Source organism: Diorhabda carinulata, chromosome 1 (assembly GCF_026250575.1).
Source record: "Diorhabda carinulata isolate Delta chromosome 1, icDioCari1.1, whole genome shotgun sequence".
NCBI lineage: Eukaryota > Metazoa > Arthropoda > Insecta > Coleoptera > Chrysomelidae > Diorhabda > Diorhabda carinulata.
The window spans coordinates 13,195,434-13,213,078 of NC_079460.1; the positions used below are offsets into that span (position 1 = coordinate 13,195,434).

The 17,645-nt window shown below is 32.0% G+C and overlaps 1 protein-coding gene across 5 annotated transcripts in view; it reads left to right on the forward strand.

Annotated features, from left to right (window-relative positions):
* Positions 1–17,645, forward strand: part of LOC130896033 (myocyte-specific enhancer factor 2) — a 201,598-nt gene that overhangs the window by 24,654 nt on the left and 159,299 nt on the right. For all 5 annotated transcript variants that reach the window (XM_057803836.1, XM_057803782.1, XM_057803817.1 and 2 more), the window contains exon 2: positions 2,596–2,642. The gene's annotated coding sequence lies outside the window, so the exon portion shown is untranslated. The remainder of the gene's footprint in view (positions 1–2,595; positions 2,643–17,645) is intronic.

Genomic DNA, 17,645 nt, shown 5'->3' on the forward strand with positions numbered 1-17,645 from the left:
TTTACTCTAGCGCTTTGAAACTCTTCATCCCAATCCTTAGGCAGTTCTAACCACTTTTTTTGATTGATGCAGATCGTGTTTCGATCACATTCTAAATAAGAATGATCACGAATCGGAAAATTCATCTTAATCTTATCAAGTCTTTTTATATGGTGGACAAGATAGTGCACCATTCTAAAAACGGTCCAGTTTTTATTCTGGCCTCCACAGGAATCGCAGAATATATTCAGTTCTTTGACTTTAGGCTCAAGTTTAGTCATAACAAAAATGAAGCAACTTCATCTGGTCCTTTTTTGCAACTTTTTCGTCATAAAAATGTGATTCATTATTTAATAGGACATGTATATTGAACATGCACACTGTGAGCTGGCGTTTGTAATAAACATCGTTGGTCGTTATGTTAGGGACCGGCAAGTTTTTTTGAAAGTCCATGGCTATACTCTCTTTACTTTCATCTTTTTCACTACTTAGTTTTGATTGTTTCTTCCTAACATAAAACATATTTGCTTTTGTTAAATGTAGTTTGTTCTCTGTTGACAGTTTTTTAAATTTTGTTTCTGCTATGTTCTTTTCTTCACTTCCTTCTTGACAAGTTCTTAATCCAGTTTGTATAGCTTTTACCTCTGCTCTGTATGAGTCACAGTTGCTGCAAGAGGATATCCAAATTCTATGTTGAACTTTTCTCTAAAAATTTGCCTATATCTTTCATAGATAATAAATTGTTTGGGTATTTTTCATTGAACAACTGATACATTCTCTTCACACTCAACTCAGATGGCAAGTATAGTTTTTTTGTCTTTTTAAGGCTGTAATGTGCTTTTTTCCCTTTAAAAGAAGCAATATGATTATATACTGCATCAAAACTTTCCTGGGACAGTTTGTGTTTTTTTAAGTATCTTTGTATTATTTTTATTTTTTTCTTTGACATCCCATGTAATGAGCAGACTGCTTCAAAGCAAACAGGAATCTCTACAATGCCACTATCTTTAGCAACTTTTACTCTATATGAATATGAAACAGTGTGAAGCTTAGCGGCATCTTCATCTTGTCTAGGCCTACGTTGAACCACATGTGAAACAATTATAAGGCCAGCCAAATAACTGTTTTGTTCATTTATGGTTAGCTCATTAAATTTACCAACAATTTGCTTCCTGTCCGTGTCATCAACTTCTTTAAAGCATTTAAGTCTTTTACAATTACAATCTGGTCCTACCTCATGTGTACTTGCTAACAGTTTTTTTCTCACATCCCTCAACCTTCCAGTACTTTTCTTTTTAGGTTTTGTTTAACTGACAAAATCTTCATCACTACTCATTTTACTAATAAATTACGATCACTATTTCGAAAACAATAAACTAGATAACAAACACTTATTCATCGAAAAACACAGTGCTAAGTGGACAGCATAACCATAAATACAAATAATTTGCTTGATTAAGTACTGCTACATATTTGTAAGAACTCTTATTTTGATGTTCATGATGTAGGTGATCTATTGATTATATATATATATATATATATATATATATATAGAGAGAGAGAGAGAGAGAGAGAGATGCTTTATTGTCAAAAAATTGTTACAATTTGTACAAAAAAGCTTGTAAAAACTGAAAAATAAAAATAACTAAATATAAAGATAAAACAAATAATATAAAATTTCAATATACATAATTAAAACACAATGAGTAACTAAATTATAGGTAGTAGTAATAGGTAATACTTAGTATATAAGTTGTTTATAAGTCCATAGCAAAAATTAAACCAATATGCAGCAAGTCCGGAATTAAATATTATTATTAGAATAGAAGTCGTTCAACAGAGTAGAAGGCACTTTCCAGTAAATATGCCCTCAAATTATTTCGGAATTCGGGAAAAGATGATATCGATTTAATTTCAATTGGCATCTGATTGTACATTTTTTGCATTGTAAAATATCGAGCTCTTAACTAATTCTGAACGTGGAGTAGGTAGGTTAAGGTCGTGCTCCGAGTGATTTAATGTGCATTCTGGCAGATTTGATTTTTGATGTAAGTCCATCAGTTCCAGATGAGTATTTATTTTTGATGTCATTAATTGTACTGCGAAGCACTGCTAAAACTACGGACATAAAGACGAAACTAGGAAAGTTAGCAATATTCTGATGCGCGAAAGAAAAGAAGAAGACGCATATATTAAATATTAAACGATTCTATTTTTTGAGGATGTACCTTGAAACTTATCCAAGATTACATCACCAAATTTACACGTCAGATGGTTATTGGAAAACCCACTGAAGATTACCAATATGCTATGCCAAAAATTATGAAAATGTATTCTTTTTGTGAAAAATTTTTTTTCAGAAAACTGATACCAATTCGGAAAAATGATACCAATTTAACAAGACGTTATCAAATATTAGTAAGCTGGGTTAGATTGACTTATTTTCATACTAGGGGTTTTTTAGTAAGCTATGTTCCTACATTTCGAGAAAAACTGTATGCTCTATTTACCCATTATGTGATAACTGCAATCCTAGAAAAATTTATCAAAATTTATATTTATAAAGATGTCTATGGTGCATTTCCATGAGCTAAAATTAGGATTTTTAATTTACAGATTCGACGTTAATTGGCAGTATGGAAATATTCTCCAGATTTTTTGAAGTAAGTCATACTTATTTTCTGTTTCACTAATAAAAAATATCTCACAAATGTTGAGTAATTCTATGTAGATATTTTATATTTTTAAGAATAACTAAAAAAATATAGTAATTAAAAGGTGCATCATGTGATCTACTCCCAGAGTCTGTTTTCATGCGAGAAATGTTTAATTTATGAATCGGTTTTTTGTGATTCGTCATTATAAGATTTAGACACACTGAAAAGGGAAAGCGCATTTTGTTTACTGAATGGTGTCTAAAACAACTTGAGGGTTGAAGATATAATTCGTCCATTTATTAATACAGAAGTTCACAGACGGCATCGATGGAGTAGTAGTATATTTCATTTGTGTACCGTAATATTTTTACAAATTGGAACCATATATCTTAACCAGGAGGTAATTTTTTATTATTAGACAGTCGAATAATTGGCCGATAAACCACGCAACAGATTAAAAGCAATTTTTTTTTCAAAGGAGATACTTGAATTCAATAACCGTACTATCTATTTAATAACATAAAACATAATTTCTTTTTATGATAAAACTTAGTAAAGTGAATATTAAAATTAAAATGGAAAAAAAATTACCTACTTATGAGGTCGTATCAGATGAACTGAGCCTTTTTTTCTCCCTGGTCGAATATATTTCTGGTAAACTAAATTTCACACCAAAAACCCAAAAAAATTCTTCATACAAATCAAAGTATTCTGGGTCAAGTAGGAGCAAAAATTTGGTAAACAAAAAAAGTAATAGATTTCTACTACTACTACTACTAAGTTATAATATAATAGTGTAAAAGAATTTTTATATTGGAATTTTCGATTATTAAAGCTTTTCAAAAATTACTTTGCAAATTGAAAAAAAAAAGAGTTTTTGGCCCATGACTGGCTTGGGTTATAAAAAGATGAGATGAAAGATATATTTCCGGCTTTAGTCATAAAGAGGTTTTTTAACATTGACAAACGGCTTGAATTTTCATTCAAATTCGCAAATAATACGGGGAGACATAACAATGACTGAATAACTATTTGCTGATCGGTGAACCACTTTGAAATAATGCCGTGGTCATGTCTTCGTAGTAATCAACACAGAATTGATAAATGGTTTTAGTGAATAAAAATACAAAACTTTGTTTACTGCCCACATGAAAAATTAACTTCTAGAGTTAATATTAAAGATAAAGAGAGCGGCATTCAAGCAGAAATGTACTATTATAAGAGAGACAAAGAACATCGATTTACCACGTCGTATTTGAGGAATTATTTACAATCTTACAAGGTGCTCCAGAATGCTGTGCCAGTGTTACAATTTTTTAAATAAAACACTCTATATTTTATTGTCTATTTGGAATCTTCTCGATTTCTCCATTTCATTAATATTCATTTAATCTGATACTGGGTGAATCAAAATACTAATACATTATTTTCTCGGTTTTTTCTAAGGAATCAACCTGTATTTTATATTAGTGTCGGAAATTTCTACTCTCATACTTTTTTTCATCGAGCTTTTCCTATAGCTAAAATTATTAGTTCTTGAAATATTTCGATTTTTCTGTGCGAAACAATGATTATTTCCCTATATACGAGGCATATTTTTTAAGTAAGTACCGTTTTGCGATTCCGCCGCCGCAACTACAAGGTCGGCGTTCCACACATGCTCGCTGGTTACCTACATCTCTTGTCCACGCACTGATGCCATTACAGTCTGATTCTTCATTGTGTACGTTGTTTAGTGAGTGTTTAAGATGCTTCCGACAATCGTGAGTCCCGCCGATTGTGAAGTACGGTCTATTATACGATTTCTTAGTGCTAAAGGCGTAAAAATGATCGATATTCATCGTGATATCTGTGAAGTTTACGGATAAAACATTATGAGTGATGGAATGGTAAGGAAATAAGTGAGAGCAGTTAAAGATGGCCGCAGACGCTTTACAATTTTATCATTGTGCGACTTACTTTCCTCAAATCCTCGTAGTTTTTTGTATCGCATTGTGACCGAGAACTTGAAATACCGGAAATTGTGTTCACGTTGGGTTCCAAAAATGTTGACGGATTTGCACAAAACCTTACGTTTAGGCAGTGCATTGCCTTTCCTTGAGCGGCACCACAATGAAGGTGAGGATTTTTTAGACCAAATTGTTACTGGTGACGAAACATGGGTGGCCTACGTGCACAGTTTTTTGGGACAGAAAAGGAGTGTTGCTAGTGGAGTTTCGGCTTCGTAATGAGACAATCAATGCAGCGTCTTATTGAACAATCTGCAATCTGCGATCTGCGACGTGCAATCCAGAACAAAAGACGTGGCAAGTTGAGTAAGGGTATCGTTTTGCTACATGACCATGCCCGTCCACATGTGGCTAATCGGACCAAAGATATCATCAAATCTTTTCAATGTAAAACTCTAGATCATCCTCCCTACAGCCCTGATCTGACGTCCAGTGACTACCATTTCTCCTGCACTTGAAGAAACACCTGGGCGGTCAGCGTCTTCAAGACGATAACGAAATCAAAACAGTTGTGATACATTGATTAACAAGTCAGGCGTCAGAATTTAATGAGGAGGGTATTCAAAAACTGGTGCCACGTTATGACAAGTAACATACATGCTTTCATGTAAAAATAAAATTATTCCGATATCTTTGCACTTCTTTTTTTAATTCCAAAACGGTACTTACTTGGAAAAACTGATATTTGACAATGACATGAAATGATAATAGGTACATTGTTGTTTTTTGATTTAGCGGCATGGTACATTGTTTGGTATTTTGAGGAATTTGAACTTTGATTGATATCATCTGGATATTGGGAGAATGCAATAAAAACACCTTCGTATTAGCAAGAGTAGATCATGAAGGCGGCAATCTACAAAAGCAAGCTTGGAAAGATAAATGTTCAATCGCACGGGTTCAGTTAATTATGAAAAGCATGAACGATTAAAAACTTTTGTAACAGAAGTAAATGCAAAAAATGTTTTGCTGCAGTTACTGAAAACCCACACAATAGTGTATTTATTGCGAACAAGAGCTACTACGATGTGCAAGGAATCTTTGACAAAAACAAAATGCCACCTTATCACATTTACTTGCAACAGATATTAACTGAAGTTGATTTCGAAAAAAAAATACTAGCATTTTATAGATGAGCTTTACGAAAGTTTAATCAACATAGAGACTTTTTTGTATTGTTGTATTAATTGGCCAAACATTCATTATTATTTATCAACTAATCCAAATCACTTAGTGACACACGGTGAAACTATGTTGTCGTTAAATGTGTGAGGGGAATTACTTGCTATTGTACAGGGTATTGAGTTTGTTACGATTTTCATGATTATAACTTTTTAAATATCCCGTCACAACCCTAAATTATTGAAATGGGAAAGTTAGATTGATTCCAAATATGCAATAAAATATATTTAAAAAAATGTAACTTTGATATGGCACAGCATTCTGGAACACCTTGTAAGATTGTAAATAATTTTAGAATGTGAAGACTAATAATGGCTATGATGATCCCTTAAATTCTCAGATTAATATCTAAAGGACAAAGGAGGCACTGAGCTTTATCACACCAATCAATCACCCTGTATATCTGTTTGAGTCTCAATACTTCATCATTTCTCTTGTCACAGTTCGACGTGTCGATATGATTTAATGAACATTTTGTTGTGAAATTTTTTATGTTTGAAAGACGCCTAGGTGCCTCTAAACATTCACACTCATAATTGAGGTACGTTCGCAATTGGTTCTGAATCATGTCCAATGTTGGCATTAAATTGACTCATACAGTTATCGTCGAATAACATATTTCTTTGCATCATTAACTTTAATCAGTTTTCGGTCAACTTTCGTTTTTAGTGTGTGATATATATTTAAAACATGAAATTAACGTTAATCATATAATCCGTTTAATAAATTTTATTTTCTGACTGATCATCATCTTCTTGTATAACATATTTGAAATAACCTTTTGTAACTGGAAATAAAAATCTTTGGACATAAATGTTTTTCCGACTTTTCTCACTAATATCTTCCACCTAACCAAAAAATTATCACCGTCAATGTATTTTAACAATTAATAATAATTGAAACAAAACAATTAAATTAAATACAAAAATCTCAAAACTAATGTGAGGTCCGAAAAACAATTTGAAATAATTATAACATGCACTTAATACAATACTGCTAACCACCACAGTTAACAGAAAAACTGAATATTTTATTTAATTCAAATAATGGTGCGGCTTCTTTGACATAATCAATCGTCCTTTTTATATGTTCTCCGGCGACACTTTGATTTTTTACCGGGGAGATTACGAATCGCTACTTCTCGTGTGAATGGGTATTATAGGCGTTTCTCTAAAACTCGCCCCTTCAAGCAAGAATAGATAAAATATACTTACAGTCTAAGATCCCACCGCTTGATCTTTTAGGTATCTGTTTTTTTGATGAAATTAATTTTAAAGGAATCTTGAGGATGTATGGAATGGTTGCCTTATGAAAATTAGTCGCAATTACCTGTAATTAAATTTAATATACTAATATGACTTGCAGCTATATGTTTTTTCAATCAATCTTACAACATTTGAAAGAAAATAGCATTAGGGTTCTCTTGTGTAAATACGTATATTATTGTAAATTAACTGTATTCACCGTTTGTTTTTATATTTTTATGCACAATTAAAGTTTTATATACATTTAATATGAAAATCCATGGTTGCCAGTTGTACAATGGCCGCAAACAGAGGTTGCCATGATTTTTGTGAACGACTTTCGCTCCAGGTAAGTGTAAGCGCAAGAGAGAAGATGCACGCACTGTTTCTGTGCTATTAACAATAGTATAAAGCTGTGAAAATTAGGCTTTATTATTTTTTCACTTATTATTTATTAAACATAAATTTTTGAGCATAATGACAATTTTCATCGCTTGGGTAAAGACCCATTATTGCTCTTATTTCATTAAGAACTACATTTGCTTTTATTATTTATTTTAACAATATTATTTTTTATTGAAAAAGTAAAAATCCATTTCGTTTTTTTGTCATTTATTTGTCGGACATTAGGTTTATTCTAAATCCAAATCATATAATTGAATACATCTTTTAGTTTTCTACTTCATCGTTTGTGTAACTATCAACATCATCGGAATCATAACAGCTATTGTCTATTTCTATACTTTCTTCTATATTTTGTTGCTGATCGTCTAAAGCTAATTCTTGTGATGCTAACAAGATGTCTTCGACTGTCATTGGTGTTGGATCGCCAATGAACCACGTTGGTTTTAAATTTCCTTCAATCACTGACCAACCGAAGTCTTCTTGTTTGACGTTAATACAACTTGGCTCAGTTGCATTTTGCCACATACAATTTATGAAAATAGTTCTTAACATTTTCTGCTTTAATGATTTCCAACAAGGTAGAATTAATTTTAAATCAAAGCGAGTGACTTTCTTTAAAAATTTTTCTTTTGTCTGCATAGCTGAATATTGCTTCTGGAATATTACCTATGTATCTTTTTCTAATACTTCGCGACGCATCTAACGCTATCTGGGTGATTCCATTATAACTGTGATATTCAATGTCCTGTATTGTTTTTTTGTACTAGTCATTAATTAATAATCAATTAATAAAAATTTTGTGTTAATTGAATAATTCTTAAGATATTTAAACATTATTTTTATACAATATAACTTGCCACTTAAAGAAAACTTATACTACATCACTTGAATGTCAGTACCGTGTCATGTCCATTCCTAGAATTTACCGATAAATTATTAATTTTTTTTGTCGTAACAAATGATTTAAACTAATTACCTTATAAATTCTAATGTTTATGATCAAACTGAGGAAAATTGATGCACTTGTTGTTTAATATCTTAAGTTACCATGTCAGTACCGTGGATAAATGAGTCAGTACCGTGGAACTCAAAATCCGACATTTGTGTCTTGCTCGTGATACTTTGAAGTTGTAGTAAATTCCTCTTAGAGTTTTATTTTTACAGTAAAATAGATGAATAATATGCATAAAAAAGATAGAAAAGTTAAATTTTAAAATCTTGAAATTTTGAATACAAAAAATCACAGTTAGAACGGAATCACCCATCTCCCTCAGAAGCATGGGAAAAAAAAATAAGCTTCGATTTTCAAGTTGATCACTCGTCGGAATGCACTAAAAAACATTTATTATAGTTGAAAATCATCTAGTTTTTAAGAAAATTTTGGAGCAAATGCCCATAGAGGAAAGTTCCAAGGGTACAAGCCTGGGCCCAACTATGTAGAACTCTGGACCAAGCTTGTAAGCCAGGCTTGGCCCAGTCTTGGTAAAACTCTGGAGTGATAACGATGGGCTTGTTCGCTAAGACTGGGCCACGCTTAAATGCCAGGGCTCGGCCAAAGTTAAATGCCAGTGCTGGGCCAACATTAACTGCCAGGACTGGGCCAAGCTTAACTGCCAGGACCGGGCCAAGGTTAAATACCAAGACTTATTCATTACATAACTTTTTCTTCTTTATCTTTATTTCATTTCTTGATTTATTTTTTATGCAATATGATTTTTTTATTTTAAAAATAAGCAAACATAAATTTTTATATTTAATTTTACTCTTACTTTAATTAACATTTAATTAGTTACATAAAAATATTCACTAACTCAACCACTTAAATTAAGATTATTAAACGTAGATTACACAAGTCTGTAACACTATATTTAAGCTTTGTCCGTACACAATTGAGTTTTTTTTCTCTATTCAAAGCACGCCAAATTTGAACTCGAAGATACACATCAGACATGGTTACTTTCAGTAGTAATAAATAATAAAAAACACACACACTGAATAACCTAGAGATCGGATTGATCAGACCCATAATAAAAAAAAGTATGGCTGCCGACGGGTGCTGAACGAAAATACTCGAACCACGACGTATGTGACCGAACAACCGAAGCTTGGTCCAAGCTTCGGTTATCAAAGAATGGCCAAGGCTGGGATACCAAGGATACTGGCCAAAGCTGAGTTATGTAGCTTGGCCCACGCATGGGCCAATAAAAGTACGCCGAAGCTAGGCTTCCCAGAACTGGCCCAGGCTTGGTCCTTTTGTCAACTCTGGCGTTTCCTGTATGGGTGGAGCAAACGCTTCTCATTGCACTGGGCTAAATGGAGTAAATGCTCCTAAATTAACTGAAATATATTTACATTACAAAAATGAATTAATTAAGAATAATGATTTACTTATGGTTTGTATTTGGCAATAATTTTTGTATTAATTTTTATCATTTTCTTTTAAAACGGTAAGTTTCTTTTAACACGGTAGATGATAACCATGTGCTTCTATCATATCACTATTGAAGATTATGTCGCTGTATTTATAGTTTATTTTAACGAAACAACGACATAAACTCACACACTTAAATGATTCACTATTAAAATTGGTTAAGTTTCCACCTTCGTGGCACAAAAAACACGTCATCATTTCCATAAAGCACAAATAAAAAACACTAAACAATCTTCAAGAAATTGAAAACGAAGTGTTCACCTTTCGGAAACGAGACAAAGTGGCGTACTCACCTTTTGTAAAATACGAAATGCCTAAACTGCACATGAACAATATAAGTGTCGTAGCTACCATGCTTTGTCCTTATTCATCACACGTAACAATGCGTGCATCATGGCAACCTCTGTTTGCGGTTTGCGGCCATTGTGCAACCGGCAACCATGGCTTCTCATGTTCAATGTATATAAAACTTTAATCTTGCATAAAATTCAAAAAAAAAACAGTAAATGCAGTTAATTAACAATAGTATACCTGTTTACACCTGGCAACCCTAATGCTGCGGCCGACTGAGAGTTGTCAACCATTTTTATTTTGATTTGTGACATCATTTTCTTTCAAATGCTGTAAGATTGACTTAAAAACAAATAGCTGCACATCTTATTATTATATTAATGACATTAAAATTAATTACATGTAATTGCGGCTAATTTTTACAAGGCAACCTATCCGTAATCCATTCCATACATCCATAAGATTCCTTTAAAATTAATTTCATCAAAAAAACAGATACCCGCAAGATGAAGCGGTGGGATCTTAGACTATTACTATTATAAAAAAACAAATAAATGAGATCCTAAACCTTTCAATTTCAAACGCATCATCATGAAAGTCAAAATAATGCGTGGTGCAAAGTTAAACGGTTTTCACTAAAATTATTTTTAACAATTCTTTAACAAAATATATTGAAATCTTGACAATATACTTATCATTTCATTCCTATGTTTCAATTGTTTATTTAATATTAATGTATTGTGTTATTTTTAAGTCAAATTTTCGAGTAATATCAGTAAGGTATACTTGTCTAATATGTTTTTTGCTATTTCACATTTGGATATGAAAAGTTTTCACATTATAATAAAGGATAATAAATAAAAGTACCTTAAGAAAAATTAAGTATAAATTAGTGAAGTGCAAATAATTTCAGAATAACATTAATGGATTTACACATCCCATCACTATTTTTGTAACTAAATTATTGTAAAAATAATTTTAAGTACCTCGTTAAGTTGTAATATTAGCTTCAAACTACATAGTTAATACAATAAGTCAAAGCAACAACAATCATATCAGACATATAACCTACAAATACAAGGTCTGGCTATTAAGTAACGAGACTGGTTATGAAAAATGGATTTATTATAAAAAGTATTCTACATTCGATTGCTCCCTTTCAATATACTCTCCTCCCCTCGCCACATACCTTTCCATACGTTTTTTCCATTGATAGAAGCAGTGTTCGAAGTCTTCTTTGGTGAGGACCTTTTGGAGCTCTGTCGTTTTTTGCTTTACCGCTTCCATGACTCAAATTGGCTCCCTTTCAAAGCAGATCTTTTTCTAATCTTTCAAGGAAATCTGAGCAAACCCGTTGACGCATGAGCTTTTGATCAGGAGTCAGATTTTTTGGCACAAACTTTTTTCATATGTAATTTTCTACTGTAAAATTTTTCCAACCGTTTCTTTATCGGCGTTTACAGCTTCGGCAATCATCCGGATGCTCATTTGACGATCTGCACGCACAATTTGGTTGATTTTGGTCACTGTTGCCGGAGTTGAAACAGTCACAGGGCGCTGGTCATTTTCAGTGCTCTCTCGGCCCTAACTAAAGCGCTTACAACGCTTAAAAACAGAATTGTCCCCATAGGCCTCTTGCAACAATCTATAGCACTCAATCGGAGTTGTTTTCAATTCAACGAGAAATTTGAAATTGATACGTCGTCTTCTGTTTTTCGTCACACATGGTTTTCGGCAGGAGAAAAAAACACAGACCTTATAGACGTTTACCTCTTTATGCTCATTATTTAAACTAAACCAATGAAATAGTGTATAATTATGTTGTTGAAATAATAGATTCTTACTTAGCAACCCACAATTGAGTTTTCTATTCACTTGATTTGCTTAATTGATTAGAACTCTCGGGATTTTTTGAACGTCAAACAACAAACAAAACAATGGCCATTTGGGAAAGATATATTGATGTTTGAATCCATGTATCATTTGGATCCTTAGTAAAACCACTTATACATCTTGCTCATTCAGAGCATAACCCATTTGATTGAATAGAATGAATTTCGAACTATGTATCACAAAAAGAAATAATGAGATTATTAGAATATTTGGTTTTTTTTCATAATACGAAAATAATCTTGCTACATTGTACTATCCTTGGTGATTTGGTAATCGCAACGCTCTTATCAACTTTTTTGTGTTTAAAACCACAATTCATTAGAATTGGACGCAATCACTACATGTTGGGAGAACTGTAATCTCGCTAATCTGGTAAATTTTTCTGTTCCACTTCCAATATTGCAAATATGTTCTTATATGTATTATAAATGGTGGTGTCGTATATAAACTTCTCATCAATTCTTCCAAATTTTACCTTACTATTTTTAACATCACCTAATACTACAACTCAATAAACAAATTATAAATTCAATATAGTCCTTATTATTTTAACAAATTGGTGCTTCCAATAGAAGCAACAAACGATAAATGGAAGTTTTAATCATTTTTTGTTATTTTGATTGCATTATTAGATTAATGAATATTTTCTTTCTCGAGACAATGAAAGATATCCAAAATAACTTGTTGGGTTTGTGCAAGTCTCTCACATTAATATGAACATTTGCACAGACAGTACAGCGGCACTAATGTCTCTGCCAAGCATGACCACCAGATCAAAGTTGGTTCTTTGAAGCTACTCAATAAGATAGCTGGCAAAACGGCAGTAAAGCTACTATGTAATCCTGTATATAGGGGTCTCAGGAGCAATCAAATTTCCGACGACCTGACCAAGCTTGGATGCAGTCAACCATTGACAGGGTCCGAACCTGCAATGGGAATCCCTTACTCACAGATTAAAATATGGCTTGAGTTGTAGGAAAGAGTTATGGAACCAATAATTAGGCTAATATTCGTAAGTGAGACAAATCCCTCATACAAAGCAACGAAAATATTGCAGCTAAGTAAACAGATACACATTCTCTGAAACTGGCAAGCTCTTATGGTCACTCAGAAGAAAATCCTAGGATGTGGATTAGTGGAAGAGCCTTTCTTTGAAGCCATCAACATTCGAATAATTTCCCAAATTCGGAAAGCTTCTATAGGTGCCTAAGGAGACTGCGAAGGGATTACCTAGGCAACTAAGACCGGCGCATTCTTAGTAATACCACCGAATATTAATAATAAAACTCTGCGGAATGATTGATTCGGGTTCAAAAAGGCGTGCTGACGTTCGGAGTTATCATCAGTGTTTTTAAACAAGATTGTTACAGATAGGAACGAATAAATTTTCACCTATCGAGGTGATTCAATACTTTGTGTGCATTAAAAGACCAACGGGAAAAAATTTAAGTTGTTTATTTGGTGGATTTAACAAAAAGTTTAATAAAAAAGTAATAATGTGTGACATTTATAGTTATAAAAATTCACAATAAGAATTTTGCAAATACCAAATCGACAAGAATTCTAATTTCCAAATTATCACCTTTATAAAATTTGTTCCAAATTAGCGAAGAGTTCTTACAACAGTGAAATACGGGTTACGTAAATAAATGAATTCAATGTTTCCCTAATTAAAATTAACAGATTATTAAAAATGTAAAATATTCAATTTGATGTTGGGTTTTATCGAATTTTGTGAAGAATAAATATGTTTCACATTTCGTCTTGCAAATTTAAGTGTAAAATAAATACACAGCCTGATCTTCTAATTGTTTGACATATTCTATATATATATATATATATATATATATATATATATATATATATATATATATATATTACTTGGAGGTAAATTGAAACGTCCAGAGCATTTAGAATTATAATGTTTTATGCTCTTAAAAAATATCAACTTCTTTTTTGAATGTATTTTCATTATACAGGTAGTACAAAAGTGTTGCAGAATATATTTTTTAAATAGATAGCCAGTAATATAAACCAAAGCATTACCATCCGTACTTGAAAGATTTCTATATTGGCATGTGAAAACTTTCAAAAAATTATTAATAGTTACCATTGGTACATCGATATGTTTATATTTTAGTAGAATATCAGAAGATATATTGAGCCAAACTGTATTAATATCTTTTTTGCAATTTGCACCTTGAACCTCATTGAAATATTCAAAGTAAATAGTTTTTGAAGGCCCTACAAACTTGGATTGGGGTTGGATTCGAATTTCCGCAACAATTTCTTGCCAACCCAAAAGAATTCTTCAGACCATCCTGATTTAGGTTCCTTGTTAAGAGAAATTAATATTTTTTGCATTTCAGGGTTGTAAACACACAAGTTTGAAAAGAAGCATCGGTGCGGATTTGACAAACATTGTCTAAAAAAATAATATAGCATTTATGCATTTCATTTTATATAAGTACTTTTTTTGTATTAAAAGAATAATTTATTTGAATATGAAACAAAAAAATACGAAATTATTATTCTGATTATTCGGCATTACTTTTTCGATATTTGTTTGGGTTGCAACATCTAATGATATTATTGGAGGCACATCTGAAATATTGAATGCTATATTTTGATTGTTTACAAATCGCTATGCCTGTTTCCTACGTTGACATCTAAAATTATTAGTAACAACTTTACTTCTAGATGGTCATAGGAACAAAAATAAACAAAATTCGAAAGATGAATCTTCTTTAACATAGTAAATTGTTTAGTATTCACATTAAAAAAAATTAATCCAACTACTTACCGAATTTAATCTTTCGAACAACGAAATTTTATTGCAGTAGAAAATACTGAGCGAATGGTTACTTTAATTTAAAAAAGAAATGCTATCACTACGTCCAGTAAGGTATAGTCCAGTAAGTATATTTATGCATTTTCTCTACGACTCGACGTGTATGAATGGTGACTTCGAGCGATCGAAAGTAGCATCCGATATTCAAGTAGATAGGCATAACAAGGGAAGGAGCCTAGATGGAACCTTCTTCTTTTAATATTCGGTGGTAATACTAATAATTTGCAAGTATTTGTAATTAACTTTATATGTGATAATATTTTCTCATTATATATACAATTTCATTATTAATTTGGGCAATTCCTTTTGTTCAAAAAAGCCTATTTTTCAACAGAAATAAACAACTAAACAAAATATTTATTCTTTTCAGACTTCAGATTCTTGGTTATTGAAACGAGCGTCAGACAGTATAATTGTTAGTGTTGGTGTATTTGTAGTATAAACAGTGTGTTTAGGATAACTCACATTGTCACTAGAATAATCTTTCGTTTATTAAGCACAATATTTTATCCGACCTAGAATTTTCAAAAAATGAAGGTGTTGTTTGGGTATTAATATAATAGTATATCGGCTTTTCCATTTAAATAATGATTTTTCGTTAAACTTTGATCAGTTAAAAATACATTTCCTGCGTTTACCTCCATTTGCAACACGTGCAGAAGCGCGAAACAAAAAACTTATGTGTCACGTGTAAGTATTAATGTTACCAATAACAGCTGAAAAGTTCAAAATTACCTCCCTGAGAGTACATGCACATTTATTCGTTTTATGGATGCTATGTATGGTTAAAAAATATATATGTGCAGGCTCAACTTGCCCAAAAGCACTACATCATAAATATGGTAATAATTATATGAACATACGAGGGTTGTTTGGTTATTTGAAAAGTTTATACCTCTACCTGAAAATGTCAATTTTTATCAATATAATTTAGGAAATGTATTTGCGCATGCTTTGAGAGATTCTCACTAAAATTTGAGCCATTTGGATGTTTCCGTTTAACAATCGTATAAGTGAGTCATACATCAAGATTTTTTGAAAATGGAAAAAATTGAATTTTACTTTTTAGTCAAATTAGTTCGATTACTCCAAAAAAGGCTAAGGCGTATGCTTCGTTTGGAAATGTAATGGCGACAGTTTTTTGAGCTAGTTATTGTGTTCATCGACTATTTTCAAAAAGGTGTAACAGTAACAGGAGAGTATTACGTATCATTGCTTGATTATTTAAAGGGAGACATTGTAAATAAGCGACCGTATTTGAAGAAAAAGAAAGTGCTTCACCTTCAAGACAACACACACCTTCTCACACTCACCCACCGTATTCACCCGATCTGGTCCTGTTTTCTGACCTTGAAGTTTCACTTACAGGTGAAAAATTTCCATCAGATGAGGACGTTATTACATATGTAAACACTTATTTTGAAGGGAAAGACGGGTAAAAAAGTTAAATCGTCGCTGTCAAATATTTATACACTTAAAAGGACACTGTGATGTAAAATAAAAATTAATTTTTTCGCAATTAGCGGACTTGGCGAATATTCGTGAATACACACATGGAAATGATTCGTATATTTCCCCACTTGTTAACACACATATTCTAAAAAACGTGATCTAGTTTTATAGAAAAAATTCTAGTTTTATTCAACATGCCATACGACATTAAAACAATTGGAAATACAACAAGAAAAATAACTGTAGTCCAATCCTGTATGAATAGTTTCTGCTAATTTCTTAACCCTACTTGGCTCTTCATTTTCTTGGCACCGGCATTGCCCCTAGTTAAAACACACATGTACACCGTAAATATGTCTCCTGGTGTCCGTGATCCAGCTGTGAACAGCCATCTCTCCCGTACACGTGGCGTTGCTCAACGCTCCCCAGCCAGAAACGGGCCCCGGACCCCGCCGCCGCCCTGGCCTCGTCACATCCCTCATTTCATCATCTCCCCAAGAAGCCAGAAACCAAGACGCAGCTACTTTCCTGCGCAATTGCATCTCATGTTACACATTAATAGTATAGTCGTAGCGGTACTTTCTAAAAAATATATATATATATATATATATATATATATATATATATCTGTTTGTAAATAGTCTTGGTTTTAGGTCTGTATATTTTTTCAAAAATTATAAAAAAAACCTATATATCTAGTTTTAATAATTGATATCACATGGTATTTTGTGAAAATATGTGCATTACTTGATGATTCAATCAATTTCAATTACATATTTTAAATATTTTTACGTATTCAAGAATTTTTAACTTGATATTAATTACAACATACACAGATAATGTGAAACTCCCTCCCTTAATCGTTTGCTATGACTTACTTCTTTAAGAAAAAACCTCAGAATTCATCCTCAAACTGAACTTTCCCTGATGGTGGGAAGAACACTTTACACTTCTCGAAAGCTTGGATTTTTTACTTTAATAAAGAGTTCACAATTTCCAAAATTTGCTGCAAGCAACTTGAATATATTAGTTTTTGTTTTAGCTGGTGATCAAAGACTATCAATCCGCCTTATTATATATATATATATATATATATATATATATATATATATATATATATATATATTTATTTAGTCGAAATGTCAATTTTGTGTGTATGTTTACTACAAACATTCTAAATAAATGAACGGATTGATTATTCACATTTAAAGCGTTCATAACGTAAATAATTATGTAGTAAAGGTCACTAAA